This window comes from Schistocerca piceifrons, chromosome 2, assembly GCF_021461385.2.
Source record: "Schistocerca piceifrons isolate TAMUIC-IGC-003096 chromosome 2, iqSchPice1.1, whole genome shotgun sequence".
In the NCBI taxonomy this organism is placed as follows: Eukaryota; Metazoa; Arthropoda; class Insecta; order Orthoptera; family Acrididae; genus Schistocerca; species Schistocerca piceifrons.
This window is the reverse complement of record NC_060139.1, coordinates 15,209,086-15,226,405: the sequence shown is the minus strand read 5'-3', so window position 1 is coordinate 15,226,405 and position 17,320 is coordinate 15,209,086. Positions and strand designations below refer to the sequence as shown.

The 17,320-nt window shown below is 43.5% G+C and overlaps 1 protein-coding gene and 1 non-coding gene across 2 annotated transcripts in view; both read left to right on the top strand.

Moving 5' to 3' along the window:
* LOC124778024 (actin cytoskeleton-regulatory complex protein PAN1-like) overlaps window positions 1-17,320 on the top strand; it is an 856,035-nt gene that overhangs the window by 561,174 nt on the left and 277,541 nt on the right. The gene's annotated exons all lie outside the window — the stretch shown is intronic.
* Trnat-ugu lies at window positions 3,754-3,827 on the top strand. The gene has a single exon. It is a non-coding gene; the product is annotated as a tRNA-Thr (tRNA).

Sequence of the window (17,320 nt, the reverse complement as noted above, 5' to 3'; positions counted from 1 at the left end):
GGTCGCAGGTTCGAATACTGCCTCGGGCATGGATGTGTGTGATGTCCTTAGGTTAGTTAGTTTGAAGTAGTTCTAAGTTCTAGGGGACTGATGACCTTAGAAGTTAAGTACCATAGTGCTCAGAGCCATTTGAACCATTTGAACACGCACTGTTACGTTGGTGGACAGGACGGCTTTCGCATGGCTGTTGTGAAACCTCAAGGATTGTAACGCCGCAGCCTGCCATGAAATAGAATTGCCGTTCGGAATTTCACACAAGCACACACTTTACGTTTTTCACGAATGGAGCATGAAGATTATTGTTCATGATTTACAAAATTGCATAGCGAATGGTGCTAGTTATATAGAACAATGACAGTAAGTAGCTTAAATCTGGTTCTATTTATGTTACTGTTCTTTCTGTATCCGTTGTAGTTACCATAAAAATAAATGGCAGACATATGCTTCGGGATGAAAGCAATTAGGGGCGTCTTCTTAGAGCTGCACCTACAACGCACGCATCGGAACTATAGATGCCGGAGACTGTAGTGTACACACGGAGGACGTCTGCAGCCCAGTATTGCCACGTTCTCCATGACAAAGGGCGCTGCCGCCAACCACAGCTGGGCGGTCCTGATTAACACATACCTGCTGCGGTCACGAGGGCTCTCCGCAGACAGCCACACGGGGAACCGACAACTACCGCAGGTGGGTGCAGAACTGGGCACATATCTGCTGTGCGTGTATGGGATTCTCTGCGCCCGCAATGAAATCGGTTTCCTCCCCACGTATAAATAAACAAATTCAGCCGACACGATAGCATCAAAAAGTTAATTAAATTCCCATTGAAACTGCATCACCAGAAAGGGTAGCACATAACCAAATTTTCCTTATTGTGCATATATAATATAGTTGAATAGATGAATCATTACAGCGCGGAAGCGCTGTAACAGATATGGATGAGGACGCTCGCAGGATCGTGGATTTCGGGGGGACCTTGGTCCTCGGTTCCTGCACTACTGGCCATTAAAATTGCTACACCACGAAGATGACGCGCTGCAGACGGGAAATTTAACCGACAGGAAGAAGATGCTGTGATATGCAAATGATTAGCTTTTCAGAGCATTCACACAAGGTTGGCGCCGGTGGCGACGCCTACAACGTGCTGACATGAGGAAATTTTCCAACCGATTTCTCATACACAAACAGCAATTGACCGGCGTTGCCTGGTGAAACGTTGTTGTGATGCCTCGTGTAAGGACGAGAAATACGTACCATCACGTTTCCGACTTTGATAAAGGTCGGATTGTAGCCTATCGCGATTGCGGTTTATCGCATCGCGACATTGCTGCTCGCGTTGGTCGAGATCCAATGACTGTTAGCAGAATATGGAATCGGTATGTTCAAGAGGGTAATACGGAACGCCGTGCTGGATCCCAATGGTCTCGTATCACTAGCAGTCGAGATGACAGGCATCTTATCCGCATGACAGTAACAGATCGTGCAGCCACGTCTCGATCACTGATTCAACAGATGGGGATGTTTGCAAGACAACAACCATCTGCACGAACAGTTCGACGACGTCTGCAGCAGCATGGACTATCAGCTCGGAGACCATGGCTGCGGTTATCCTTGACGCTGCATCACAGACAGGAGCGCCTGCGATGGTATACTCAACGACGAGCCTGGATGCACGAATGCCAAAACACCATTTTTTCGGATGAATCCAGGTTCTGTTTACAGCATCATGATGGTCGCATCCGTGTTTGGCGACATCGCGGTGAACGCACATTGGAAGCGTGTATTCCTCATCGCCATACTGACGTATCACCCGGCGTGATGGTATGGGGTGCCATTGATTACACGTCTTGGTCACCTCTTGTTCGCATTGACGGCACTTTGAACAGTGGACGTTACATTTCAGATGTGTTACGACCCGAGGCTCTAACCTTCATTCGATCCCTGCGAAACCCTACATTTCAGCAGGATAATGCGCGAACGCATGTTGCAGGTCCTGTCGGGTCTTTCTGGATACAGAAAATGTTCGACTGCTGCCTTGGCCAGAACATTCTCCAGATCTCTCACCAATTGAAAACGTCTGGTCAATGGTGGCCGAGCAACTGGCTCGTCACAATACGCCAGTCACTACTCTTGATGAACTGTGGTATCGCGTTGAAGCTGCATGGGCAATTGTACTTGTACACGCCATCCAAGCTCTGTTTGACTCAATGCCCAGGTGTATCAAGGCCGTTATTACGGCCAGAGGTGGCTGTTCTGGGTACTGATTTCTCAAGATCTATGCACCCAAACCGCGTGGAAATGAAATCACATGTCAGTTTTAGTATAATATATTTGTCCAATGAATATCCGTTTATCATCTGCATTTCTTCTTGGTGTAGCAATTTTAATGGCCAGTAGTGTATTTTAGCTAGGGATATGGGGTACAAAAGTTTTATTTTACCTCGGACCAGCGGCCATTTGTATAGCCATTCGATCATAAGTCGTACTGTAGCTATGCGACAGTGAACAGTATTAAGCAATGCTTGAACGACGCACTGAAGCTGGCATTCAGGCGAATCGTGCAGGTAGATTAATTCCTTTTGCAAAATGTTTTAATTAGGCTGAAATTAATGCTCATCTAATGACACCACTTCTGCGTACACCATTCGGATTTTACGTGCAAACACAGTCACCGTGAAATACCTCTCGATTGGAGCGAGACTGATAGTTCACATTTGGTCCACCGGTTTATCTCGCATTGGTCTAAGGTTACTTTCGACCGTTTGTAAAAGTCGTGCTTCGTTTGGATTTTACGTGCAGAAAATATATTCTTCAGGGCGATTTTGATGGGTCTCACTTCTATACTTTAAACTTGTACGAACTGGTTTGAACTTTGCACGAAGACATATAAGTGAACAAAGTCACAACGTTTTTTTTTTTTTATTCTGTTGTCTTCATCCGTCGCCGAGATACGATGGTGTAGGGCGAGCTATATGTTGTACGCAAAATTCGTTCTCACGTGAGTTGAATGGGCAGAGACGGTTTAAAGTGAGTCGAATAAATAAGAAAGGCATTCTTACTATAAAATTGAAAACTCGCTTTCAAAATATCTAGTTTCATTCGGATTTTACGTGCAAAAAACACGTTTTTTGGGAGTTTTTTTGCGCGCCCTTTTTTGTGTTTCAAACTTGTGCGACTCGGTTCAAATTTTGTACGAAGGTACACAAAGAAGTGTAACTAGAATGATAAATGCTCCTGTCATAGCACAAAAAGGCGAATATGTGCTGGACAGATTTAGGGATGTAAAAAAAGGAAACTAGCTTATCGACTTATGTGGCAGCTTAAACGACATTTAAATGAAAACCTCTTGACACATTCGCGCTGTTTTACTTGTTGGTGTTTGGTGCCCATGTCATGTAACATAATTCCGTCGTGTCAAGTGAAGTAACATGTTGCCGCTTCTAAGCGTTCTATATACTCGTTTATATGAAGATGGTATTTGTTCTTTCGAACATCGCCGAAAGAACAGTTATCATCTTCATATATATGTATAGTTGAGGCTCACCGGCCATTTGACCAACTTCATTTGACCAACTTCTTCTGTGCGGATGCACGAAAGTGCCCGAACTCTTACGGGAATCGGCGGTAAAGCCGCGAGTAATGAGTATAGTGGGCAGGGGCACTACGAATATAGTGCTGGACAATAAGTTGCGAATGTGGTTCTCCCGGGAGGCGTGCCAGAGATAAGTCCCTGTAGTCGCGCTATCGTCTGTGTCCCCGGTGGCTCAGATGGATAGAGCGTCTGCTATGTAAGCAGGAGATCCCGGGTTCGAGTCCCGGTCGGGGCACACATTTTCAACTGTCCCCGTTGACTTAAATCAACGCCTCCTATGATTAGCACGAAATATGGATTGAAGATGAATAAGGCAAAGACGACGATAAAGAGTAGTAGAAAGAGGAATGACAACTTACTCAACATGCAAACTGGAAACGCCTCAGCAATGAAAGAAATTAAAGAATTCTGTCTAAGAAGCAAGATTACATTGGATAACCGAAGCGAGTATCAGAAGTAAACTGGCAAAACTGAAAGCTTTCTTCAGTAAACAGAGCTCTAATGCAGATATAATGGTACGAAAATGAGAAAGTTGTTGAAATCCGCATCAGGAATTTGTAACTGAAACATGGATCACTCTAAACCTGAAGAACGAAATGCAAGCATTTGATATGTGGCCTTGTCGGGAGAGGGTGTAGTACAAGATCAAATACTCAAGACGGATAGCTTAAAAAAAAAAAATCAAGGGACATCGTGAGATCCAAAAGTTACAAAGTGATTACTGAAAGCGTTATAGTTCCAACAGGAAATCTGCAGAAGTGACCAGTTTCAGAACCTAGTTACGGTAGCTGAAATTCCTTCAGAGAGCAGACAGCAGCAATTGTATCTGCGTCATTCACTTTCTGGATGTTACTGTTAGAATGAGACCATCTGGCGATGAACGATATCCTCACTGTAAAGACCATGTGCTCCTCGTCACCGTCATAGGAAAGTCGGCAGTCCCCGCAGTGATCAACATTTTCTTTATAGCCGATGTGTGCAGTTCCACGTATAGTCTCACACCAACAGCTCTGTTTTCGTAATACTCATGTTGTGACGTTCTTGACCAAATCAAACCCGTTTCAATCACGTTCCAAGGTAAACCTGCACAACACCATAATCGTACTGGTGTCCCTCTCAACGATATTTGTGAACATTTTCGAGATTGAATCTTTCATTCTGCAGCAATTTGTGTACAGCTTTGAAACTCTGAAACAGTAGACCGTACCGGATCCCGGAACCTTGCAGACACTCTTTCAAAACATAAAGGCAAAACACTATTTTCTTTATTTTATTTGTCAGATTGGTTTAATAATTGTCTGAAGTATCTCGATGTAATCGTAAGAAGCTCCACGATCTGTCCGTGTCTCGGAGAAGTATTTCTGTAAAGTTTTTTTTTTTCCTACATTTTTTGGTCCGTGCTAGGTTGTAACTTTATTTCTTATTACTTTCACGAAACACTTTCTTAAACTCTCAGATAACTTAGAAAAAGTAGAATATGTAATATAAAATGTAATGTGTGTGTAAAAATTGCCGAAGACAACTAAATTGCGTAGGCTAAAGAATTCATTATTGTTAAGAGTAGAGTAATGTATTACACCGAAAGAATTTGTCACTATGGATTGTAGAACATAAAACCGTAACTCAAACTGAGGAGGAAAATGATAATACGGTATACTGCCACTAAGTTTACAAATCCACTGCAACAATTCAGCTATGTTCAAAGATGATACGTCAAGTACAGTTTCACAGTGACTGTTTTCGTATTTCTGATGTAAGTAATTGTAACGAAATTACTTTCTGTTAATCATTTTGTTTACACGTTAGTAACCTTTATTTGGAATAAAACGACCACTTTGATAATGTTAAAAAAAATATGCAGCTAAGGGTATTCATTTCATTGTAATTTCATTCTAAGTGTTCTGCAGTCTTTGCTCCGCTTGTCCTGACAGAAGGCTGAATACGACCTTCACACACACACACACACACACTAACATTCAGATACGATATCTCAGAGAAATCTGGAGCGTGATGTTCCCCTCTATACAGAATGTAGGTGGCGATAGTCGTAACTAGGTTTTGTGGTTAGTCTGAAATGCTAATCATATGCACATCCAATCTTGTGTATACTTGATGTCAACTCATAGTTTTGCTGCCACTTTGATGATGTTGCCTTTTAATGGCCAGAGGTGTGTAATAAAGAAATGAGTGCACAGTGAACAGGATGGTAGAAGATGCACAGAGGGTTCTATAACAAGGTTAATATTAATAACAAGACGTTTGCCATAAAATAGTGTTTACAGTGGGCAATTGCAACAATTTTACAACAAAGTTAAGTCTCGCAAGGACTTCCGTAGGAGGTCCACCATGAACGAAAGAAAGTCGTTTTAGTTCTTCATTCCAACCGACAACATTTGTTGACAGCTGCTGCAATAAATAGAGAAATACTTTTTTTCTACGGTGACAGAATGATTGCTCTTATGCGATGTGTTGACTTAAAAAAGTATAACATGGGCTGACTCCACGCTTAATTCAGTGTCCTCTGGCAAGTACTGCAAGCGTGCTCTATCCAATCTTCTTTGCTCAGCAGATGGAAGTCCCGCAACGTCACGTCCTACGAGCACAGCATGTGGCGAATTTTACTTAATCTGTCAGCTTTCTAAAGACATCGTTGCATGCCGGTCCGGTCGATACCAGCCGGCAAAATAATGACAAAAATACATTGCCTGACGAAAACGGGAAGCACCCAGAGGAAACATTGGGATGTCAGTGTTACTTTGTACAAGTACACGACATCGATGGGTATATAAGTGATGAGTTTCAGTTCTCTGCGACAGGTGAAAGGCGAGAAGAGTCCATTGATGTTGCTCGTATTTAGTTTTACTACCAGATCTAGTGGGGAACATAAGTGGCGTGAGAAGCGTCAGATGTTGAGCGGTCACTATGAAGGGCACGGAGATGCTGCATAATATCAACAGCTGGCTGATTTTGAGAGGAGCCTCATTATCTGTCTCCAGTTGCCCGTGGGTTGCATGGGGACGTCAGGGTATGCATACTCGTCTTCAATGTTCCGCCATTCGGGATTAGCCGAGCGGTCAAGGCGCTGCAGTCATGGACTGTGCGGCTGGTCCCGGCGGAGGTTCGAGTCCTCCCTCGGGCATGGGTGTGTGTGTTTGTCCTTAGGATAATTTAGGTTAAGTACTGTGTAAGCTTAGGGACTGATGACCTTAGCAGTTAAGCCCCATAAGATTTCACACACATTTGAACTTTTTTTTTGTGTTGAGACTCAAAAGAATTTCTTTGACAGAACTCCCGCGGCCGATGACTACACCGTAGTTTTTCGGGCGGGTACGACGAACTCGGTGTGACATGCCCGCATAGAAGCTGGGAAACATTATTTTAACGACTCTTGTGAATTTAAAACATTGTCATTTATCCAGAATGAGATATTCACTCTGCAGCGGAGTGTGCGCTGATATGAAACTTCCTGGCAGATTAAAACTGTATGCCCGACCGAGACTCGAACTCGGGACCTTTGCCTTTCGCGGGCAAGTGCTCTACCATCTGAGCTACCGAAGCACGACTCACGCCCGGTACTCACAGCTCTACTTCTGCCAGTATCTCGTCTCCTACCTTCCAAACTTTACAGAAGCTCTCCTGCGAACCTACCGGGCGTGAGTCGTGCTTCGGTAGCTCAGATGGTAGAGCACTTGCCCGCGAAAGGCAGAGGTCCCGAGTTCGAGTCTCGGTCGGGCACACAGTTTTAATCTGCCAGGAAGTTTCATATCAGCGCACACTCCGCTGCAGAGTGAAAATCTCATTCTGGAAACATCCCCCAGGCCGTGTCTAAGCCATGTCTCCGCTATATCCTTTCTTTCAGGAGTGCTAGTTCTGCAAGGTTCGCAGGAGAGCTTCTGTAAAGTTTGGAAGGTAGGAGACGAGGTACTGGCAGAAGTAAAGCTGTGAGTACCGGACGTGAGTCGTGCTTCGGTAGCTCAGTTGGTAGAGAACTTGCCCGCGAAAGGCAAAGGTCCCGAGTTCGAGTCTCGGTCGGGCACACAGTTTTAATCTGCCAGGAAGTTTCATATCAGCGCACACTCCGCTGCAGAGTGAAAATCTCATTCTGGAAACATCCCCCAGGCCGTGTCTAAGCCATGTCTCCGCTATATCCTTTCTTTCAGGAGTGCTAGTTCTGCAAGGTTCGAAGGAGAGCTTCTGTAAAGTTTGGAAGGTAGGAGACGAGATACTGGCAGAAGTAGAGCTGTGAGCCGGCCGCGGTGGTCTAGCGGTTCTAGGCGCTCAGTCAGGAATCGCGCGACTGCTAAGGTCGCAGGTTCGAATCCTGCCTCGGGCATGGATGTGTGTGATGTCCTTAGGTTAGTTAGGTTTAGGTAGTTCTAAGTTCTAGGGGACTGATGACCACAGATGTTACGTCCCATAGTGCTCAGAGCCATTTGAACCATTTTTTAAAGCTGTGAGTACCGGGCGTGAGTCGTGCTTCGGTAGCTCAGATGGTAGAGCACTTGCCCGCGAAAGGCAGAGGTCCCGAGTTCGAGTCTCGGTCGGGCACACAGTTTTAATCTGCCAGGAAGTTTCATATCAGCGCACACTCCGCTGCAGAGTGAAAATCTCATTCTGGAAACATCCCCCAGGCTGTGGCTAAGCCATGTCTCCGCTATATCCTTTCTTTCAGGAGTGCTAGTTCTGCAAGGTTCGCAGGAGAGCTTCTGTAAAGTTTGGAAGGTAGTAGACGAGATACTGGCAGAAGTAGAGCTGTGAGTACCGGGCGTGAGTCGTGCTTCGGTAGCTCTGATGGTAGAGCACTTGCCCGCGAAAGGCAAAGGTCCCGAGTCGAGTCTCGGTCGGGCACACAGTTTTAATCTGCCAGTAAGTTTCATTGTCATTTATGTTATCGTTTGAAATTAATACAAAGAATTGTGTCAGCAGACTAACATTCATCTTAGACTTTAATTTTACACTCAGTCGGTACGGGACCCAAGTTCCCCATTACATATTTGCTGATATGCATGAAAGCTTGTGTCAACATGGAACTGCTGTCAGTAGCCTAAGTGAGACAGTAGACCAGGACCTCTGAAGAGATGTAAGTATGTAAGGAACGATGAAAAAGTGGCTTCTGTGTACACCAGAGCCAGAATGCTGTCTCCAGCGTACTCCTCCAGGACATTAAACACGCTCTTGCTTCTGTAGGATCGAGTTCCGTCTTGCATGAACCACATCTTGTCGAAAACAGTGTCACTTTGGATATTGGGGATAAAATCATTTTCCAAAATCTTCACGTACCATTCGGTAGTCACCATGTCACCAAGGACTATCGCACTGGCTATTCCGTCATAGGACATTGCACACCACACAGTCACCCGTTGAGGGTGAAGACATTTCTCGATCGGGAAATCCGGGTTTTCAGTCCCCCAGATACGCCAATTTTGCTTGTTGACGAACCCACCCAAATGAAAGTTGGCCTCGTCGCTAAAACCGCATACTAATTCCCATCATGCCCCACGGCCAGCCGTGCAGTGTGAGCGTCCTAACGCAAACCGTTCAGAAGTTATGACGATTTTGTTTCCTGTAGTTCAGCAATTGTCACCTTTTACCCGTTTGGTAAAGCATCGCGTCCTACTACGTGAGGACGTCCGTGACTGCCCGTTGCACATCCTCGTCCGACAAGAAATATCGAGACCATTCCAGGTCTTTTTTAAGGAATTAAAGGCGCATCCCTGCCTGAATTAGAATCTTTTGCAGACCGAGATGTCATCGCCTACAAGACCAGGCACTGTGGAATCGACCCGAAGGCGCAAATTAGACCTAGTTTTAAACAAATGCCTTTTAGTTTGTATACCCGTTCCTGTCTTTATTCGCACGAAGCAATGGCCGCTATCGACAGGGGATCTCAAGTTGATTCCGTATTTCTAGATTTCCGGAAAGCTTTTGACACCGTTCCTCACAAGCGACTTCTAATCGGTATCCGGACATTTGCCACGCCGGACATTTGCCACGGTTTTACCTGCTCCGAAGGGTTCAGTTCCTTGTCTCCCCTCCCCCTCCTCCTCCTCCTGCTCACCAGCCCGCCCAGTTTGCTTTCGAAGTTCCTAACGTGACCATCAGTATGGAAGTTATTACAACGAACAAGGGCAGGCCTCCTGCTCATTACAAAGGTTACGCGTATCTTAAACAGAGGGAATCTAAAGAAGGCGTCGTTACATGGATGTGCTTACGCCGAAAAGCGGATCATTGCAAGGGAAAGCTGCTTTTGAGGAAAGGAGAAGTGTTGAGCGTATTACAACAACTCTGTGGACCACCTGACGATGCGACTCTGAAAGTGAGAAAGCAAGTGGAAAGAGTGAAGAGAAGGTGTCGAGAAGAAACTACACAGTTATCGGAGATATGTGCGGATGAAATGGGAAATCTACATAATAACGTTTATGACTTTGTTACAGTGATGCTTAATTCAGAATCTATGAAGAGAACCACGCGTCGTCGATGGGTTCAAGCGCGGGGGAACCAACAAGAGCCTAAGAACTCTTATGAAATTCATCTTCATGAAGATCTATTAAAAATGGGAGATGGCAGTAGTTTCTGTAAGACGATAGATTAGAGGTGAGAATAATAATTTTTAGTGGAAGCAAAAGAAAAGAAAGTTTAAAAACATGTTCCCATTTTTTTATGGATGGAACATTTAAGAGCTGCAGCAAGCAGTTTGCACAAATCTACACCACACACGTAGACTTAGGAGGCCCGATTATAGAAACAAACATTCTTCCTACTGTATTTGCACTGCTCCCTAATAACAAGAAAGACACATATGTTCGTCTGTTTCGTCTGATAAAACAGGCAGTCCCTGAGTGGTGTCCTAAACAAGTAAAGGTCGACTTTGAGGCAGCTGCGATATTCAAGTTTTTCCTACAATTGAAATAATGGATTCTATTTCGATATGAAGAAGAGTTTATGGAGAACACTTCGAGTTCTCGGTCTAACTGAGGAGCACCGCCAGAACGAGGATTTGAGACTTCACGTCAGCATGTGTGCAGCGCTGGCATTTGTAAAACCGGAGGACGTAAGCAATGGATGGATTGAGTGAGATTCATGCAGAAGCTCCTGATTTCGGAAGGTTCTCTCAATTTTTTGAGTACTTTGTGGATAACTGGGTAGAGAATGAGGATATCGCAATAGAAATGTGGGACTGTTACGGAAAAAAGCACCGAACGACGAATGCTGTTGAAAGGTGTCACAACAAAATAAATAGTATTATTGGAAACCCTCACCCTAGAATCAACTATTTCGTGGAGTGCATATACATGAAATTGGAAATGAATCTTACAGGTAAGAAGAGGAAGAAGAAGTACTTGAAGCTGGACGACAGGATAGAGAGAATCGTAAAGAATTATGAAGAGATTGGCAACATTAGGCCTTGCTTGAAAGCCATTGCCCATATTCAGAAACTCCACTAAAATACGTTAAAAATAATGTATTAAGAAACTATGAAGACCACTGAGTACTCGCAGATTACTGAGTTAAAATTATTAAACCACTGAAGCAGCATTGTCGGAGCTAATATTAAGTTGTAATTGTAAATAGAGTGTACATTAGTTCAGCGTGTTTAGGCTGATTTTACACATGCCAGAATGGTAAATGGTCATCTATCATTTTGACGGTCCAAAGCCTGTGCAAAGTGTGATGGGAATCAGCCTTTAATGTAAAAATTAAAAAGTGTTTCAAGCCTCACAAAAGTATCCCTATTGTTGTCACGTTAAGATAACCTTTTTCCACCTTCCAATATTGTGGCCATACTATTAAACAATTATGAGTTCTAAAATTGTTTTCTGAAGCTTCAGAGTCGCAACTATCACCTAAAATATCATGGTTTGTTAAACTGATAGTATACGCTTTTGTAAAAGAAAATGGGATCTGAACCTTTGAATTGCACCTAAAATTGACATCCTAAAACTGATCTGATCCAGAGGTTGACAATTTTGGCACCTCAAATATTTTTTATTTAAGTTTAGCTGCAAACATTTATAGAAGATGTCAATCTACTTAAGTACATTTAAATATATTCCTTTAAAAATTATAATTTCTTAGTAAATTGTTGATTATCATTTAACAGGCCAGTAAAAGCAAGGCGCTTACTACTGAAAATTAATTGTTACTAAAGAACATCACAAACATATGTATTAGACCTACTTTTCTTATACATTAGAGACTTTTTGAAAAGATATTTGATCATTTCCTCTGTCACTGACAGTGTAATTTGAGTTGCTTTGCAACGCGATGGATATCTACTTCTAAATTATGTATGCAACTCTTCTCATTTAGAATTCTGGAATATTTGCTTCGTCTTCTTTGGTGAAGGAATTTCGGAAAATGCATTTACTAACTCCACTTTAGTGGCACTGTCATCAGTAACATTACCGTCGCTGTCGCGCAGTAAGGGTACTTACTGAGCCTTTCCGCTGGTTTACCTAACATGGGACCAGAATCTCTTTGGATTTTCCGCCACATTTCTAGAGCGAGTTTCGTTGTGGAAACTATTAAATGCATCTCGCATTAAAATCCGCACCAAATTTCGAGCCTCAGAAAAATTTCACCAATCTTGGAGATTTTGCGTTCGTCTAAGTTATACGTGCCTTTTGCGGTGCTCCTGCACCAGCTTTCTGTCGTGTTTTGTGTACCGTGGGGGGATCAGTTCGGTCTGTTATTAATTTATTTGGTATGAATATCTCGAGTGCTGTTGATACTATTTCTTTGAACGTGAGCCACATATGGTCTTCATTTACAAAGTTTGGAAGGATTGGAGACTATCTCAGCTGCTTTTATAAATAGATATATTTCGCGTTTAGTTTTGGTGAATTTATTTGTTACGGAAGTGAGCCTCGCTACGACTTAGTGTTCACTAATCTTTGTATCCGTCGTGGTGCTTAAGATTATTTGTGGCTAAGAGGTCAAGTATGTTTTCGTAACCATTTACAATTTGAATGGTCTCGTCAACTAATTGTTAAAAATAATTTTAAAAAAGCATTTAGAACAATTACGGAAGTTGTTTTCTATTTACAATAGGGTATGAAAATGTATTTTTGTCAACATACGGAAGGTAGATTGAAGTCACTGCTATTATTGCATGAGTAGGGTTCCTATTTGTGATGAGACTCAAGTTTTCTTTGAACGTTTCAGCAACTGTTTCATCTGAGGCAAGGTGTCGGTAAAAGGAGTCAGTTAATAATTTATTCTGGTTGTCGAATTTAACCTCTGCCCATGCTAAGTCACAGGAACTATCTGCTTCAATGTCGATTCTGAGCTTGAACACACGTTACATTATTTTTCCTTAAGTTGTCCTTCTTGGTCCTGTTGTAGTGCAGATAATTACAATTACAGCTTTTCCCTCGAGAACCTAGGATGCTTTCTCTGGGACCCTATCAACACCAGAGCTAAATAATGTAGAACAACAACGTACGTTACAAGCGTAGCATTCTGTATTACTTCATTTCCTTATTTCTAACATTTTAAAATTGTACGTTGACTTTAGATGACATGTCAGTCATTGATGTTCTTATCTATATTTAGTGAACATGTTTTCAGTTATGTTTTGAACATTGACCCGCTACACTTTATTAACTAATGTTTTTAGAGAGTAAATTAATATGGAGTATGTCGTTCTTCTTTTCAAATATTCAGGTACCCATTTATTCTGTCCTTATTGTCTTTTGGGTATGCAGTTGTAGTAATTAAAATAGGCACAATTGCAATGATCAAAAAGAAATGATTAGTGTACATTCGCAATCTCGTTACATCGCTCCTTTCTTGTTGCTCCCATGGCGATGGACTGTTTCTACCGCAATCAGTTAGCGTGAAAGGAAGCTACCGTACAGACAGAGGGATCTATATTTATACTTGGCAGAACTAATTACATCTGACAAAATCGTCGGTATTGCTTTCGTTTCCCAAAAGTTATAAATATTTCGATTTCGGAAAAGAAGCTCTGTATTTCACCAAGATGAAGAAGGTCCCTTACGTACTCGTCGTATCGAGTAAGATGTGGAGACGGCGGTTTGAAAGCGGGCAGAAGTAGTACGAGGAAAGGCGTCCCTTACCTGAGGGATCGCTACTCAAGCTACCTGGCGAAGGGGCAAGTGTGGCAAATGTCCGGCGTCTCAAATGTCCGGCGTGGCAAATGTCCGGCATTCCTTCTAATCAAGCTGCGGGCCTATGGGGTATCGTCTCAGTTGTGCGACTGGATTCGTGATTTCCTGTCAGGAAGGTCGCAGTTCGGAGTAACAGACGGCTAATCATCGAGTAAAACTGAAGTGACATAAGGTGTTCCCCAGGGAAGCGTCATGGGACCTCTGCTGTTCCTGATCTATATAAATGACCTGAGTGACAATTTGAGCAGTTCTCTTAGGTTGTTCTCAGATGATGCAGTAATTTACCGTCTAGTAAGGTCATCCGAAGACCAGTATCAGTTGCAAAGCAATTTAGAAAAGATTGCTACATGGTGTGGCAGGTGGCAGTTGACGTTAAATAACGAAAAGTGTGAGGTGATCCACATGAGTTCCAAAAGAAATCCGTTGGAATTCGATTACTCGATAAATAGTACAATTGTCAAGCTGTCAATTCAACTAAGTACCTGGGTGTTGAAATTACGAACAACTTCAGTTGGAAAGACCACATAGATAATATTGTGGGGAAGGCGAGCCAAAGGTTGTGTTTCATTGGCAGGACACTTAGAAGATGCAACAAGTCCACTAAAGAGACAGCTGACACTACACTCGTTCGTCCTCTGTTAGAATACTGCTGCGCGGTGTGGGATCCTTACCAGGTGGGATTGACGGAGGACATCGAAAGGGTGCAAAAAAGGGCAGCTCGTTTTGTATTATCACGAAATAGGGGAGACAGTGTGGCAGATATGATACGCGAGTTGGGATGGAAGTCATTAAAGCAAAGACGTTTTTAGTCGCGGCGAGATCTATTTACGAAATTTCGGTCACCAACTTTCTCTTCCGAATGCGAAAATATTTTGTTGAGCCCACCCTACATAGGTAGGAATGATCATAAAAATAAAATAAGAGAAATCAGATCTCGAACAGAAAGGTTTAGGTGTTCGTTTCTCCCGCGCGCTGCTCGGGAGTGGAATGGTAGAGAGATAGTATGATTGTGGTTCGATGAACCCTCTGCCAAGCACTTAAATGTGAATTGCAGATTAATCATGTAGATGTAGATAGTCGCATGGGGAGAGATCAGGGTTATAGAATGGGTGCTCGAATGTGTCACATTGAGTTTGTGCTACTTCTGCGATAAGTTATTGTTACATGAGAACGTGTGTAATCATGAAGCAGCAGAAAGCCTTGTCGGTGGTTTTCGACAGACATTCTGCCCCACGCTCATTCTTCATTTTCCGTTGGACGTCTACTGGCGTTTGTTCCCGGCAGCCAAGAAAAGAATATCAGCACGTTGGGCGCATTTGATAATAACTTCGCCATAGTTCACATTTTCGCATTTACCTCACGCACATCGGAAAGATACGAATGACACAGTAATCTTGTGTGCAGGCCTGCATATCCGCATCTGGGTCGGGCTACGTCGTACACGCTGCACCAGCGCCGCTTATAGCAGTCAAAGTTTAAGTGCTGAATACTATACTGAAGAATAAGAAGGTCAGAGGGGACTTATAGGGATCGTGAAAAGCAGTATATCCTAATAAGTGAAGAAAAAAGGGATTTGAGTTTTAAATACCAGAGAATCATTGTTAATGTTATCCGTTCCTTGTTATTCGCCTCCTCTGTAATATAGTGTACAAGAAGGCTACGAAATAAACCCCTACAGAAACCTGCTTGCACGCTATGCTAAGAACGTAGTGCCTAAACATGATTCCGCCTTGTGCATTCCGCAAGGTAGGCTACCGCATCGGAACGATCGCGAAAATGCCTCCGCCAAGAAAGCAGCACAGGATTGGCACGACCCCCTCCCTTGTTAACGAGACCCTTCAGTACGGTGAATGCCCTCTGATGAAGAGCGAAGCACCAGAGGATGGCAAATAACGCTACCCTTGTCTCCTGAGATTGATCCGCGACCACTACTACGCTGCGTAACATCTCGACCGTGTCACTCTGCACATCACTGGAGTAGCTCCGTCTGCCAGGCAGAAACATTACACTACGCTAGCGGTCAGAGAGACACACTTAACTTCCACATTTCCCAATACGTATTCCACATTAACCACTCGTTTTTCTAATTCTTCCACACCTGCTGCAGTTTTAGACATCACTTTCTGCTACAGTGCTGTTTGTGATGGTGAGAAATGTATTTATGCTGAAATCAAAGCAGAGGGCTGCTTTAACGTTCTACAAATATGATCCGCAATCCTCATTACGCTGTGTGGGCGGAGGATACTTCTGTCAGCCCCCGTTCCGTTTGTGCGACGAGAATGAATGTCGGTAAACCACTGTATCCCTGATCTATCGCCTGGTCATTTCGCGATTTGTATGTAGGAGGAAATATTATGTTGGCTGGCTCTTTCTGGAACGTACGGTCACGGAATTTCAACATTAAACTTCTCAGTGATGCACAACGATTCTCTTACAACAGCGTCTGCCGTTACAAATCGCTGAGCATCTCCTTAATACTGTAGCTCATACTAAACGATCCCGTGATGGAAGGCCCCGTTCTTTTTGGGATCTCCTCCATCTCTTTCATTAATCAGAGTTTATAAGGAAACTAGACAGACGAACAACACTCAAGATCGATCGCTCACGTGTTTAGTACGAATTTTCCTGAAGATTCTCTCAGTGAGTTTCAGCTTGACATCTGCTTCTCCTGCAGTTTGCTTTATGTGGCCATGTCACGTAAGATTGCTCCGGATAGATATTCGGACGCAGTTAGTTCATGGTTGTTACTGTTTCCAGCGATCTTTCTCCAGTAGTTGGATTGGGTTGTTTGGGGGAAGAGACCAGACAGCGAGGTCATCGGTCTCATAGGATTAGGGAAGGACGGGGAAGGAAGTCGGCCGTGCCCTTTCAAAGGAACCATCCCGGCAGTTGCCTGGAGCGATTTAGGGAAATCATACAAAGCCTGAATCACGATGGCCAGACGCGGGATTGAATCGTCGTCCTCCCGAATGCGAATCCAGTGTGCTAACCACTGCGCCACCTCGCTCGGTCCCAGTAGTGCAATGGAACAGCAGTAGATTAAACTTTCTTTTCTTAGCTACGCGCATCACGTTACATTTACTTACGTTCATGATCAACAGCCAAATTTTGCAGTGACATCATGTTGTTAGTCTTCTGAGGTCAAATTCTTCTACTGTAGAAGTAATAAACCAGTCATACAGTTCAAATGGCTCTGAGCACTATGGGACTTAACATCTGAGGTCCTCAGTCCCCTAGACTTAGAACTACTTAAACCTAACTAACCTAAGGACATCACACACATCCATGCCCGAGGCAGGATTCGAACCTGCGACCGAGCGGTCACGTGGTTCCAGACTGAAGCGCCTAGAAGCTCTCGGCCACTCTGGCCGGCGAGTTATACAGTCTTTTCACACGATACGCACAAAAGCCAGGAGAAGAACGTCGATACATGTAGCGTATTTTCTCGTACGGCATGCTGTTTGATTTAATTCCACCCCACTTACATGCTACGGTTCGCAAGTAGGCAATGACAGTCAGACAGATGGATAGGAATTTTAGAGTAATGGAAAAGTCATTCTACCTAAATACTGTTATCTGTTTTTAAAGAAGCATT